General features: G+C 45.6%; 1 long non-coding RNA gene across 1 annotated transcript in view; it reads right to left on the reverse strand.

The window, feature by feature from the left end:
• The window catches only part of LOC129624359 (uncharacterized), a 54,534-nt gene extending 44,358 nt beyond the window's left edge, over positions 1–10,176 (reverse strand). Inside the window, exon 1 of the long non-coding RNA XR_008700904.1 lies at positions 9,754–10,176. This is a non-coding gene — a long non-coding RNA (uncharacterized LOC129624359). The remainder of the gene's footprint in view (positions 1–9,753) is intronic.
• Between the last annotated feature and the right edge of the window lie 2,036 nt (positions 10,177–12,212).

Below are 12,212 nucleotides of genomic sequence, written 5' to 3' on the forward strand. Positions count from 1 at the left end.
AGTCCTCTACCTGTGATTGGCACCCTCCAAACCACATCCTGGAGCCTAAGTACCAGGAGGTGTGGGAAATGTCAATTTTATCTTCCCGCCTCTCCCTGATAGAAAAGGGTTGGGCAGCCTGGGGAGCTTATCAATGCACACAATAGTACTCCGGACAATGAAGGCTTTGGCCAATTGCCAAATAAAATCAAGCTAAAGCGAAAAGAATATAGTCTGAAACTGCAATAGTATAAGCACACAAGAGACAGAAGTGCACACAAGCTCTTGATCTCTGTGAACTCTGACATTTCTGCCCTCCTCCCAGGGGGTCTCCCCACCATCCAACTTCCTGAAAGACCCACTCTCATTTCCCCTTGGGATGTTTTCATTCTCTGTCATGAGGAAAGGCACCATGATGAAATAATTTAGAGAAATATTTGGGAACAAAAATGTTCATCACCAAGTTACCTATCATCATAAAGTTGAAAATATTTTGCATATTCAAAAGCAGGAGAGGAATTTGTGTATTTATGATGAATTCTTTCTGTTTTTTCTTTTTCTTTTTTTTTGACCACAGCAATCAGCTTATGGGATCTTAGTTCCGCAAAGTGAAGTGAAGTCGCTCAGTCGTTTCTGACTCTTTGCGACCCCATGGACTGTAGCCTACCAGGCTCCTCTGTCCATGGGATTCTCCAGGCAAGAGTACTGGAGTGGGGTGCCGTTTCCTTCTCCAAGGGCAACCAGAGATCAAACCTAGGCCCAGCAGTGGAAGGGTGGAGTTCTAACCACTGGCCCATCAGGGAAGTCCCTATTTATGTATTTAGGGACTAAGAAAAAAGTCAAAAGCGAAATTTCAAAATGTTACATAGGACTGTGCTAAGTCACTTCAGTCATGTCTGATTCTTTGTGACTTAATGGACTGTAACCCACCAGGCTCCTCTGTCCATCAGATTCTCCAGGCAAGACTATTGGAGTGGGCCGCCATGTTCCTCTACAGGGAATCTTCCCAACCCAGGGATTGAACCTGCATCTCTTAAATCTCCTGCATTGGCAGGCAGGTTCTTTACCACTCACACCACCTAGGAAGCCCCATTTTCCTTATGAAAGTAAAAAGCGAAAGTGGCTCAGTCATGTCTGACTCCTCATGAACCCATGGACTGTAGACTGCCAGGCTCCTCTGTCCATGGAACTCCAAGCAAGAACACTGGAGTGGGTAGCCACATTATGAGTATTTTCTTTGTAGTTCTTTTTATTTTCCAAATTTTTCACAGTGAGTTTGTAATGATAATTGGAAATCTTGTTATTTTCATTTTTTTTTTAAAGAAACACATACGACCATCCCTTTCTTCCACCACTCTTGCTGAGTTTCACCTCTTGACCATGCTTATTTTCCAGACAAGTTACACTCTTCTCTGCCTGCTTCCATCTCACTTCCAATAACTGCAGCTCACTTCCCACTCCCCACACCTGCCCCAGGGGAAGATCATGCTTTTAGGATTTAGGGATGGAGAATTTTCAGATGCTCCCCACAGGTTAGCCCCACTGGCAGAGGCCATGCATGCATGGGTGGAGAGAGGGACTCTTTGGTACAGAGCTAGACTGAGGCATGGTCTGAACCCCACGAACACCCGTGTCAACTCCCCTGTAAGGAACTGTCCAGTGCCAAACAGTTGAGTTCTCAGTTCCCGGCTTCCCTTGTCACCCGGGTCAGTAAATGGATCAAACAGAAAGTGAGAAAATGTGAGCTGTGATGACTATGAGAACCCCGATGCTAAGAGGCGACTCATTGGAAAAGACCTTGATGCTGGGAAAGGTTGAAGTCAAGAGGAGAAGAGGGCGACAGAGGATGGTTGGATGGCATCAATGGACATGAGTTTGAGCAGACCCTAGGAGATAGTGAAGGACAGGGAAGCCTGGCGTCCTGCAGTCCATGGGCTCGCAAAGAGTCGGATACGACCCTTTGCGACTGAATGACAACAAGGGAGACCACCCACAGATCCCCTGTTTGCCACAGATCCTCTCTGCTATTGTCATTTAAGGTCCCCAGGCCAGACCTACGATAGTCTGATAATTCAGGCCTGGTTGGCCACGTTAATTTCACCCTTCAGATCAAAAGTCTAGTCAGTGGTTAGAAATTCTTTTTTCCCATTTTAGATAGAATCTGCATAGCCGATTATTCTGCATAGCAGAGTAAGCCTCCCGCAGGCTGGAGTCAGAAGGCTACGCTGTCACCTGCAGACATCTCCAGGGGGGCTGGGGGAATGTTAGTGATAAGGAATTGTTTACTGGGTGCCTCCAGACTGTAGTACCCTCTAGGCAGCCCAGCCCTGGAGGAAGAGCAGCAGAACAGGCACTAAAGAGCAAGAGATGGCAGGGTCAGAAATGGCTGTTAGCTCAGAGAACTAGGCTTGCTGACCAGTAAGCTCGGGAAAAAATTGGAAAATGCTTTCAGGCGGGGCTCCCAGTGCAGAATAATAAGCCTGGTGACGAACGTGCTTTCGCTGTGAACTCCACCCCTTGGTGACCGAGCCCCGCCCCTTGGCGACCGAGCTCCACCCCTTGGTGACCGAGCCCCGCCCCTTGGTGACCGAGCTCCACCCCTTGGTGACCGAGCCCCACCCCTTGGCTGCGCAATAGCCAGCCCTGAGAGGTGACTACGAGACTCCAGTAGCTCAGGCCACAGAAAGGAAAGCGTAGTGAGGAAAGAGACCAGTAACATAGACTTTCTGAGGAGCTTCTGACTGTTGGAACACCTTGGAGTCCGCTGCCAGCCAGAGAGTGCAGAAACAGCAGGATCCAGCACGTTTGTGCTTAATCCAGAGGAAACACACTGGCTAAGGAGCGGGCCGCTGCAGAGGTGGAGAAATAGTGAGCAGGTGCCGTTCAGTCCTTGGACCAAGTGGGAGAAAGCCCTCCCTCACCAGTTTGTCAGGAGGGGCAGTAAAAGGGAGAGCTCCCCCCGCTTCCCCATCCCACTCCCCCAAAGCCAGACTATAAACGCTGCTAGGTTCCAAGAACGCAGAGACCCTGTGCGTTTTCTTTTACCATTCCCTCTGCAGCCCCAAGGCTGTGTCTGAAACATCATAGATGCTCAGAAAATATTTGTTGTCCTGAGGGAGAAACAAAGTGGGAAACTAGAAGCTAGAAAATCTGCAAGTGCGGTGTGGGTCATTTCTTACTTCTCTCTGTTCACCTGACCTGGATTTCAGGCCCTTCTGAGTATGTGATTCTGGACGAGTTGCCACTTCTCATAACCGCATGCTTAGTTTTGGTTTGGTTTTTCATTTGTAAGGTGATGATAACAATACTTCATAGGGTTCTTGTCAGGGTTAAATGAGGTAATGTATATCAAAGAGATTTGTAAACTGTCAAGTGTTAGATAAATGCTAACTTTCTGCTGTTTTGTGAGGATGATATGACGTTGAGGACGGTGATAGCAATGATGAAACAATGATGGTTTCTTTTGGAAGAGAAGGTTGTGAAACTCTGAAGTGAACTTAAGAGAATTTCGTATGTGGAACCAGAGTGGATGTGTTGATGGAAAGAAAGGGTCACAGGAGCCAGAGACCCCAGAATTTTGCTCACATGGCTTGTGTAGTCACCCTTTATGTTGCTAAATTTGAACTCTGGATTAGGAAAGCTCATTTAAGAGCAAGGAGCATCTTTTACTCCTGTTTGTTCTTCATGCCCCTTACACAGTACGTTGTTCATAAACAATCAGTAAACATTTGTTGGGGAGAAGTAACGAATGAATGATTTGATGAAGGGTGATATAGCTGCAGTGGGCAAAGAGAAATGAGAATATTATCTGGGCAGAGATTGCTCCCTGAAAGTAATTTGTTCAGGCAGAATCAAAACTGATCTTGTCACTTCCTAATTTAAAAACTCCATTGTTTCTTCGCTGCTCAAAAAATGAAGTTCAAGTGTATTAGGAGGGCATACAAGGCCCTTCAGAAACTAGATCCAACCTCTCTCTCTCTTTTTTTTTTAAAGAATATTTATTTACTTATTTAGCTGCATTGTGTCCTAGATGTAGCACGCAAGCGTTTTGTTGCAGAGCGTGGGCTTCTCTCTAGTTGTGGTTTAAGCTCACTAGTTGCAGCACAGCCTTAGTTGTCCTGCATGTGGGATCTTAGTTCCCTCACCAGGGGTCAAACCTACGTCCCCTGCATTGGAAAACGGATTCTTACCTACTGGACCACCAGGGAAGACCCCCAGCCTATCTCTCTAGTCTCATCTTCCTTCCTTCACTCCATCTCCCCAAACCCTAATTCCTTCCACAGCTGTCTTTACTCACCCACATTCTAACAATGCTGGACTCCTCAGGGTTCCCTGGACAGGTCAAGTCTTTCCCCAGTCTATTTCCTTCTGCTGGCACACTCCTGTGCATCAATGGAGATACAATTTCTGTGCTGTCTGTTTGGGAAAGCAGTCCCTGATGTCTCAGACATTTGTTCATTCACAGAACTAGTGTTTCCTTAGCACCTGTGTGTGAGCAGGCCACCCAAAGATGGCTGTTCTCTCGCTCTCTGTGCAGCTCCTGTTCAACCAGTCGCTGCTTCACCTCTACCCTACTCACCTGATGGACCTTTCCTCTTCATCATGAGCCTAACCAGTAAATGCTTTGTGTACTTGCCCCTGGCCCCAACTGGCGATGGTTCTAATCTTTACATCAGCACTATCTACCCTGTGATAGTTTAGCAATAAGGCACACTGGTCTGCTGGTTTCCCTGGTAACCCCCATAACAGGTAATCTCCCTCTTCCCCAGTAGTGAAGACTACTGCTATATCCTGCCCACCATCTTTCTCAGTGGAGTGTCACTCCAGGTCTTTGCTTCAGACACGTGAGAGTCCCCCATCCATCAAGTCACTGCTGTCTCTGTTGCTGGCCCTGGGCTCTATCTTTGGTCTTGTGATTGGGCAAGGACAGAGCTTGCAGGCCCGCGGGTGCAGCCTGACAACCTGCTGTGAGCCAGACACTGTTCTAAGTGCTGGAGACAGCAGTGAACACATCAGACTGTGTCTCCATCCTCATGGAGCATTCATTCAAATAAAAGGGGGTGGGAATGCAAAGCAAAGGAAAGAAAATCATTATATACTATGCTGTTGTTCAGTCTCTGAGTCATGTTTGACTCTTTGCGACTGCAGCACACCAAGCTTCCCTATCCCCTACTATTTCCCAGAGTGTGCTCAAACTCATGTCCATTGCATCAGTGATGCCATCTAACCATCTCATCCTCTGCTGCCTCCTTCTCCTTTTGCCTGTGTATACTGGCAATGGCACCCCACTCCAGTACTCTTGCCTGGAAAATCCCTTGGATGGAGGAGCCTGGTGGGCTGTAGTCCATGGGGTCGCTAGAGTCGGACACGACTGAGCGACTTCACTTTCACTTTTCACTTTCATGCATTGGAGAAGGAAATGGCAACCCACTCCAGTGTTCTTGCCTGGAAAATCCCAGGGATGGGGGAGCCTGGTGGGCTGCCATCTGTATATTGTTAGGATGTTGTAAAAGTAAGAGGGCTGGGGGACTGAGGAAGGGGTTGAGAATTCTGTTTTATTTAGGGTGATGTATCAGTCAGGATAAGATGGCTTATGTTGCAATTAAAAAACAGCCCCCTAAAATCTTAGTTTTAAAACAAAGATTTGCTTCTAGTCACGCTCCTTGATTACGGAGGGTCATCTAGGGCTTAGCTCCACGTTCCTCACTCTGAAGATAAGCCCAAGCAACCATTTCTTTTTTTTTTTTTATTTTATATTGGAACATAGTTGATTAACAATGCTGAATTAGTTTCAGGTGTACAGCAAGGTGACTCAGTTACATATATACATGTATGTATTCTTTTTCAAACTCTTTTCCCATTTAGATTATTACAGAATACTGAGCAGAGTTCCCAAGCAAAGATTGCTTTGGAAGAGGCTAAAGAAAAAGAGAGGAAGCAGGCACCAGTGCTAAGGATTTCAACTGAAAATGGTGAAATGCAAGTCCTCTCTGCTCATTTTGCACTGGCCCAAATGAGTCACGTGATCACACCTGAGTTAAACAGGATGTGGAAAGAGCAGTCCTACCATCTTCCTAAGAAGAGAGAACTGAATGTGTGTGACAGCCTTGATGATTGCTACACATGGTCAAAGAAGGCCTCTGATGATAAAGAGACACTTAGGCAGAAAACTCAAAAAGTAAGGGGTTAGCTGGTAGATATTGGGGGTGGGGGACATCATCCTTCTGGGTTCTCAGGCCAAATAGCTTAGAGTCATCCTGACTCTCCTCTCTTCCTTTCACTGCCCACATCAAATCTACCAGCAAATCCCATCGGCTATACCATCAAACCATTTCCAGAGTTGAGTGCTGCTCACTTCCTGCAGCGCTGGTTCAAGCCTCAGCATCTCTTTCCTGTCTTTTTTTTTTTTTCCTGATTGTTGAGCTGCACTGCCAAGCATGTGGGATCTTAGTTGCCTGACTGAGGACCAAACCTGTGTTCCCTGCATTGGCAGTGTGGAGGCTTAACCAGTGGACCACCAGGGAAGTCCCCTCTCCTCTGGATTATTGCAGGAGCCTCTCACCTGCTCTCACTGCAGTCTGTTCTCCCCACAGCAACCAGAGGGACACTCCAAATTGAAGTCAGAGCATGACACTCCTTTGCCCAAACTCTTCTATTGTTTCCCATCTTTCTTGGAGTAATAGCCCTATATCCCCTACAGAGCCTCACGCCATCCACACCTCACCCACCCAGTTCCACCCTCCCTTCTCTCTGCCCTCATCCACAGCTCTCCCTCTCTCGTTCACTTCACTCCAACGACACTGGCCTCTGTGATTTGTCACCAATTTGCTCAATAATGATTTGAGTGCCTGCTCTATTCTAGGCACCAAAATGTAAGACTGAAAACAGAGTTAAAAGCAGAGACCAACACTATACTTTCCATGCTCATGCTTAGTCGTGTCTGACTCTTTGTGACCCAGTGGATTGTAGCCCACCAGGCTCCTCTGTCCACGGGATTTTTCAGGCAAGAATACTGGAATGTGTTGCCATTTCCTTCTCCAAGGGATGTCCCCAACCCAGGGATCGAACCCAAGTCGCCTGTGTCTCCTGCATTGCAGGCAGATTCTTGACCTGCTGAGCCATCGGGGAAGCCCGTACCATCGTCTGTTTTCCCATCTCTCTCCCTAGTACACTAGTATCTCTGTTTCCATATTATTCATCTGTATATCTATATGCCCAGCACTATGTTTGGCATGGCTTGTTAAGTGAACAATACATGTTTGAGCAGAAGATAGAAAGATGGAAAGACAGATAAATTAGATTAATAGACTGCCTGACTGACTTCCACTTTATTGAAGTTGTGGCATGTGCTATGGGTTCTTTGAGGTGGAATATACCAGCCTCTAAGAGCTGAGGCCATTTGCAAGGAAAGCCTAACAGCAGAGGGCCCTATCTGAATTTGATTGGTATTTTCAAGGAGACTATAAAAGTAAGCAGACTTTCTTGTATGAAGGGGAAAAAAAAAAAAGATTCCAAATCTGAAATGATTTAGCCTTGCCAGATGAGTCAACCATAGAAAAGAAACTCGGGCTCATGTGGTCAACCACAGCCAGTTTACATACCCCTTGATTTGACTTGAACTTTAAGGAGAGGAAAGAGGATGGGTTGATAAGGTCAGAAATAAAAGTAACAGATGACCCACAACATTGGTGGAGAGCATTCAAGGGCCCATCAAAATCCTATTTAAACTAATAAGTTTTCTGTTTACATCTTGTGGTTAAAATCCTCAAATGTGAATATGTAATCTTTCCACTTCCATTCATGTCAATTTCAGAGAACTCAAATTATTAATGTGTCCCAGAAGCCAGTTTATCTAAATTGAAGCTGTAACTTCTGCTAAGAGAAATACTAGAATTTAATGTAAAACTAGAAAAGAAATTCATCCAGAAGTTACCAAAAAAAAAAAAAAAAAAAGATTCTTAATAGATCCCCCCACAAAGATGATTCCTTTCTTCTTTAGAAAGATGAAAGTTACTCCCTCTGATTGGAAAAAAAGACAGCATGTGGTCATACTGCATTTCATAGATGTGAGCTGCTGTGGCTGGCTCAGCTTCTGCCACGTGATTGGGAAGTTTGCCTTCCTGGTGGCAATTGAAAGGGAGAGAGTTGGAGCACTTAGGGATGTGGAGAGGCCGCCAGCTGAGTCAGGAAGTTCTGGGCCCCCAGTTGTTGACAGAGAACTTGCAGCCAACACAGGGTAGCGGGTGTTGTCAGTGATGGTGTGCTGCTTCAGAGTCGTGTCCGACTCTGTGTGACCCTATGGACTGTAGCCCGCCAGGCTCCTCTGTCCTTGGATTTTACATCCTCCTCCAGGGGATCTTCCCGACCCAGGGACTGAAACTGTGTCTCTTACGTCTCTTGTGTTGGCAGGCAGGTTCTTTATCACTAGAGCTACCTTGAAAGGGTGTGTCCTACAGATTATGTACCAGCAAACACAGATGATTTTTATTTCTCTGAACACACAGGGGATGTGTTTATATGATTACATTGTATTCTGTGTGAGCTCCAGTTGTGGCCCACAACCCAAGAAGGTGGTAAGTCCTGATTAGAAAGCATCATTTTGTCTCCTCTTTAAAAAATATTCATTTTTGTTTCTTGATTGTTTTGGCTGCACTGGGTCTTTGTCACAGCACGTGGGGTCTTGGACCTTCATTTTGTCACTCGGGATCTTTAGCTGAGGCACTTGAACTCTTCAGCTGTGGCATGTGGGATCTAGTTCCCCAACCAGGGATTGAATACAGGCCTCCCGCATTGGGAGTGAGGGGTCTTCACCACTGGGCCACTAGGGAAGTCCCCCATCATGTCTCCTTTTTAAACACAATGCCGTTTTATATAGGGATGAATCCTTAGCAGAAGATTAATATATGCCAATTGAATGAATGAGTAAGTGAAAAACATTGCCACTGAGAGGAAGCAGCAAGGGTAAGAGCTGCTAGAAAATCTTGACTGATTCTCTTTAGAGGTTAACAGTATACCTTATGCGTCATAGAAACCTGGTAATTTTGGTTTTAAAGTATAGACAATATTTAAAAAAAAAAAACAAAACAACCTGGAAATGCTTTGCTATGCAAAGAGCAAACTACAAAATACTGAGGGCTTCTAAGTTTCTGAAAGGATAATGTAGGTAATGTAGGGTCTGCTGGCAAATTTCAGATGGTGGCAATGTAAATTAAGTGGCAATTTCAAAGACAGGTGGGTCCCAGAATAAAGTCAGAGTGGAAACTAAAAGCAAACTCAAAAGGGATAAAACCATGTATGTGCACAGCATGCACCTGAACAGCCTAAAAGGTTTGGGCTCCCTTTCTGTAGACTTTCAGAAAAGGAGCCTTTCAGTGAGAGGTTTATTTTCATGAGACTTTTGTTCCTGTGGTGATCTGCATAATTTTGCTACTGTCTACTTGGCATAAATCATTTGTGAAGAGATGAAAACGTCTCTCACTAGCCGACACAGAACCTCTTTGAACCGGCTTGCCTCTGTGCCTCACCCTCTGGGTTCTGAAGAGTGAAATCTTCCACACCACACATGGGCTCAATGTGTCATCCCAGGGTGCTGGTGCTCGTGGCGTTGATTTTGTATGAATCTGGCTATGGCAAGGGCAACCTAAAAGTTACATGAAGATGAGGATCAAAGGACACCAGAGCAAAGATAACAGGAGCTCAAAACAGCAGAAACAGAAACAAGCAGAGCACACAAGGTGTAGAAGCTCAAGGCACCTAGAAGTAAGTCACACTCACTGAAGTAGCTCTTGCGATCTCCACAGGTGTTTTTTGATGGGCGTGGATGGCACCAGCTCCATACACAGGCATCCCCCCATCACTGTGCCTGCTTTGGATTTGATAAACGAAGCAAAGCACCCTCTGCAGTAGGCTGATCCATGAATCCAACGACCCAAGTTCTGGGTTCTGATCTTCTTACTAGTTTGTTGATGTATCTTTTCTTTAGTTCTTTTATCTCAAGCTGGTTGAATGATGGAGGTGGTGGTTCAGTTGCTCAGTGGTGTCCAACTCTTGTGACCCCATGGCCTGTAACCTGGCAGTCTCTTCTGTCCGTGGGACTTCCCAAGCAAGAAAACTGGAGTGGGTTGCCATTTCCTTCTCCAGGGGATCTTCCTAACCCAGGGATTGAACCTAGGTCACCTGCATTGCAGGCAATCTCCTGCAATGCAGGTGGATTCTTTACCAACTGAGCCACCAGGGAAGCCTCAGCTGGTTGCATGCTTAGCTTTCATTGTTCACCTGTAGGCTGTAGGTAAAAATGCCTGCCTGTCTTGTTGTAGGGGAATAAGTGAGAGAAAGGACGTGAATGCACCCTGGAGATGTGAATTCCAGGAGGCAGTCATGGCATGATTTGGGGGCTGAAGATGAAAGACAGAGAGATCTTAGTAGATCAGAGGCAACCACTCAGACAGAACCTCATAGTCAGCTGTCACAAAGTCACTGGGATTTTATTAGTGTAACCAGAGCAGACGAGACTCAGAGGGTTGGATTCATGCAAACCAAACTTACAAGAGATCAGTATTTGAATTAGAATGTCAATTTATTTAATATGCAGTGGGAGATAGCCCTATACAGTGACAAGAAGATTTGTAACTACTACCCAAGAAATCCCCCTCCTAATTTATGAAGGTGGCCAGCAGTTGTTTTAATGAGAAGATTGGACAGGATTCTCAGCTAGATGCAGTAGAAAATAACTATGTAAATGGGTATAAGTACAAAAGCAATTTATTAAAATCATATTAGACATTTGGAATTGTGATTGGCTATAGACTCAAGTTCAGGTACATGGGCAAGAGCAAGGCTCCAGAATGGGCCTGAGAACTGGTATAGAGAAGGCGTTCTGCTTCAGCCACTGGGCATTAGGTATTGTGCTTTGCACTAAGCAGAGTCTGAGGTATTGTTTGTAGAAATAACAAATGTCCACAACCGTCCACCCCTTTGGCTATCCAGCAGTAACAGACTCTCTTCTTCATCCCAAATGTTTCTACCTGACGAAATGTAACCATCCCTCACACAATCGGACAATCTTTCACTCCTTCCTCAGAAAGATAGCAACACCAAAGCTTATCAGGGACTGCATCCAGCTCATGACCTGGAAGTCTCAGTGGGACTCTTCTGTGTCTATAAGAGGCCTATCTGTGGTGATTTTCTAGAATACCCATAATATCCTATGGACTAGATATTAAAGGAGTAAAGATTTAGTGGTAGTTAAAGGGGTTTTCCCAGGTGGCTCAGTGGTAAAGAATCCGCCTGCCAATGCAGGAGACCCAGGAGATGTGGATTTGATCCCTGGGTCCAGAATATCCCCTGGAGTAGGAAATGGCAACCCACTCCAGTATTCTTGCCTGGAGAATCCCACGGACAGAGGAGCCTGGTGGGCTACAGTCTACGGGGTCACAAAGAATTGGGCACAACCGAGCAACTGAGCACACACACAATAGTTAAGGCAACCACTACCAATTCATTCTATTCAAAATCATGGAGGTGGGAAGAGAAAAGAGGGAAAATAGTTAAAATAGGAACATGACACCATAGTGAAGAAAATACAGAAAAAAATATAACTGAAGAGTCAAGACGACCTGATTGCCTATTGTCCCATTATCAGTGTTTCTCCTTTTCTAAATTTATTTATTTGTCTGCAATAGGTCTTCATTTCAGCATGTAGCATTTTCAGTTGCAGCCTGGGAACTCTTAGGTGCAGCATGTGGGATCTAGTTCCCAGACCAGGGGTCAAACCCAGGTCCTCTGCATTGGGAGCATGTAGTCCTTTAGCCACTGAACCACCAAGGAAGTCCCCCCACTATCAGTCTTGAACAGGGCTGACCAGCAAGCAGGAGATGTTTTTCAAAGGTGAACAGTGCCTTCACTTGCTAGAAAGCCTTAGGGAGCGCTTCTGTGCCAATCCCCTTGAGATTCCCTATAGGCTTCATTCCACGTGACAATTCGCAACAAACCCTTGGAGCCTTGTTGCTCTGCCCTCACAATCAGCTGGAGAGAATTCTCTTGCCCCCGGCTCTACTTAAAGCTGCTTGTCTTTCCATGTGTAGTGAGCAGAAACAGAACATTCAAAGGTGGTATATGTTTTCTACAAAATCCAAACATTTCCGCTAAGCGTTTTCTTTTCCCTTAGTGGCAGGGGTTACAAGATGTAGCAACAAGGTGTTGACTTGTAATGGTATCCCATCCTGCCTCAGCCT

Source organism: Bubalus kerabau, chromosome 12, assembly GCF_029407905.1.
Source record: "Bubalus kerabau isolate K-KA32 ecotype Philippines breed swamp buffalo chromosome 12, PCC_UOA_SB_1v2, whole genome shotgun sequence".
NCBI classification, from domain to species: domain Eukaryota; kingdom Metazoa; phylum Chordata; class Mammalia; order Artiodactyla; family Bovidae; genus Bubalus; species Bubalus kerabau.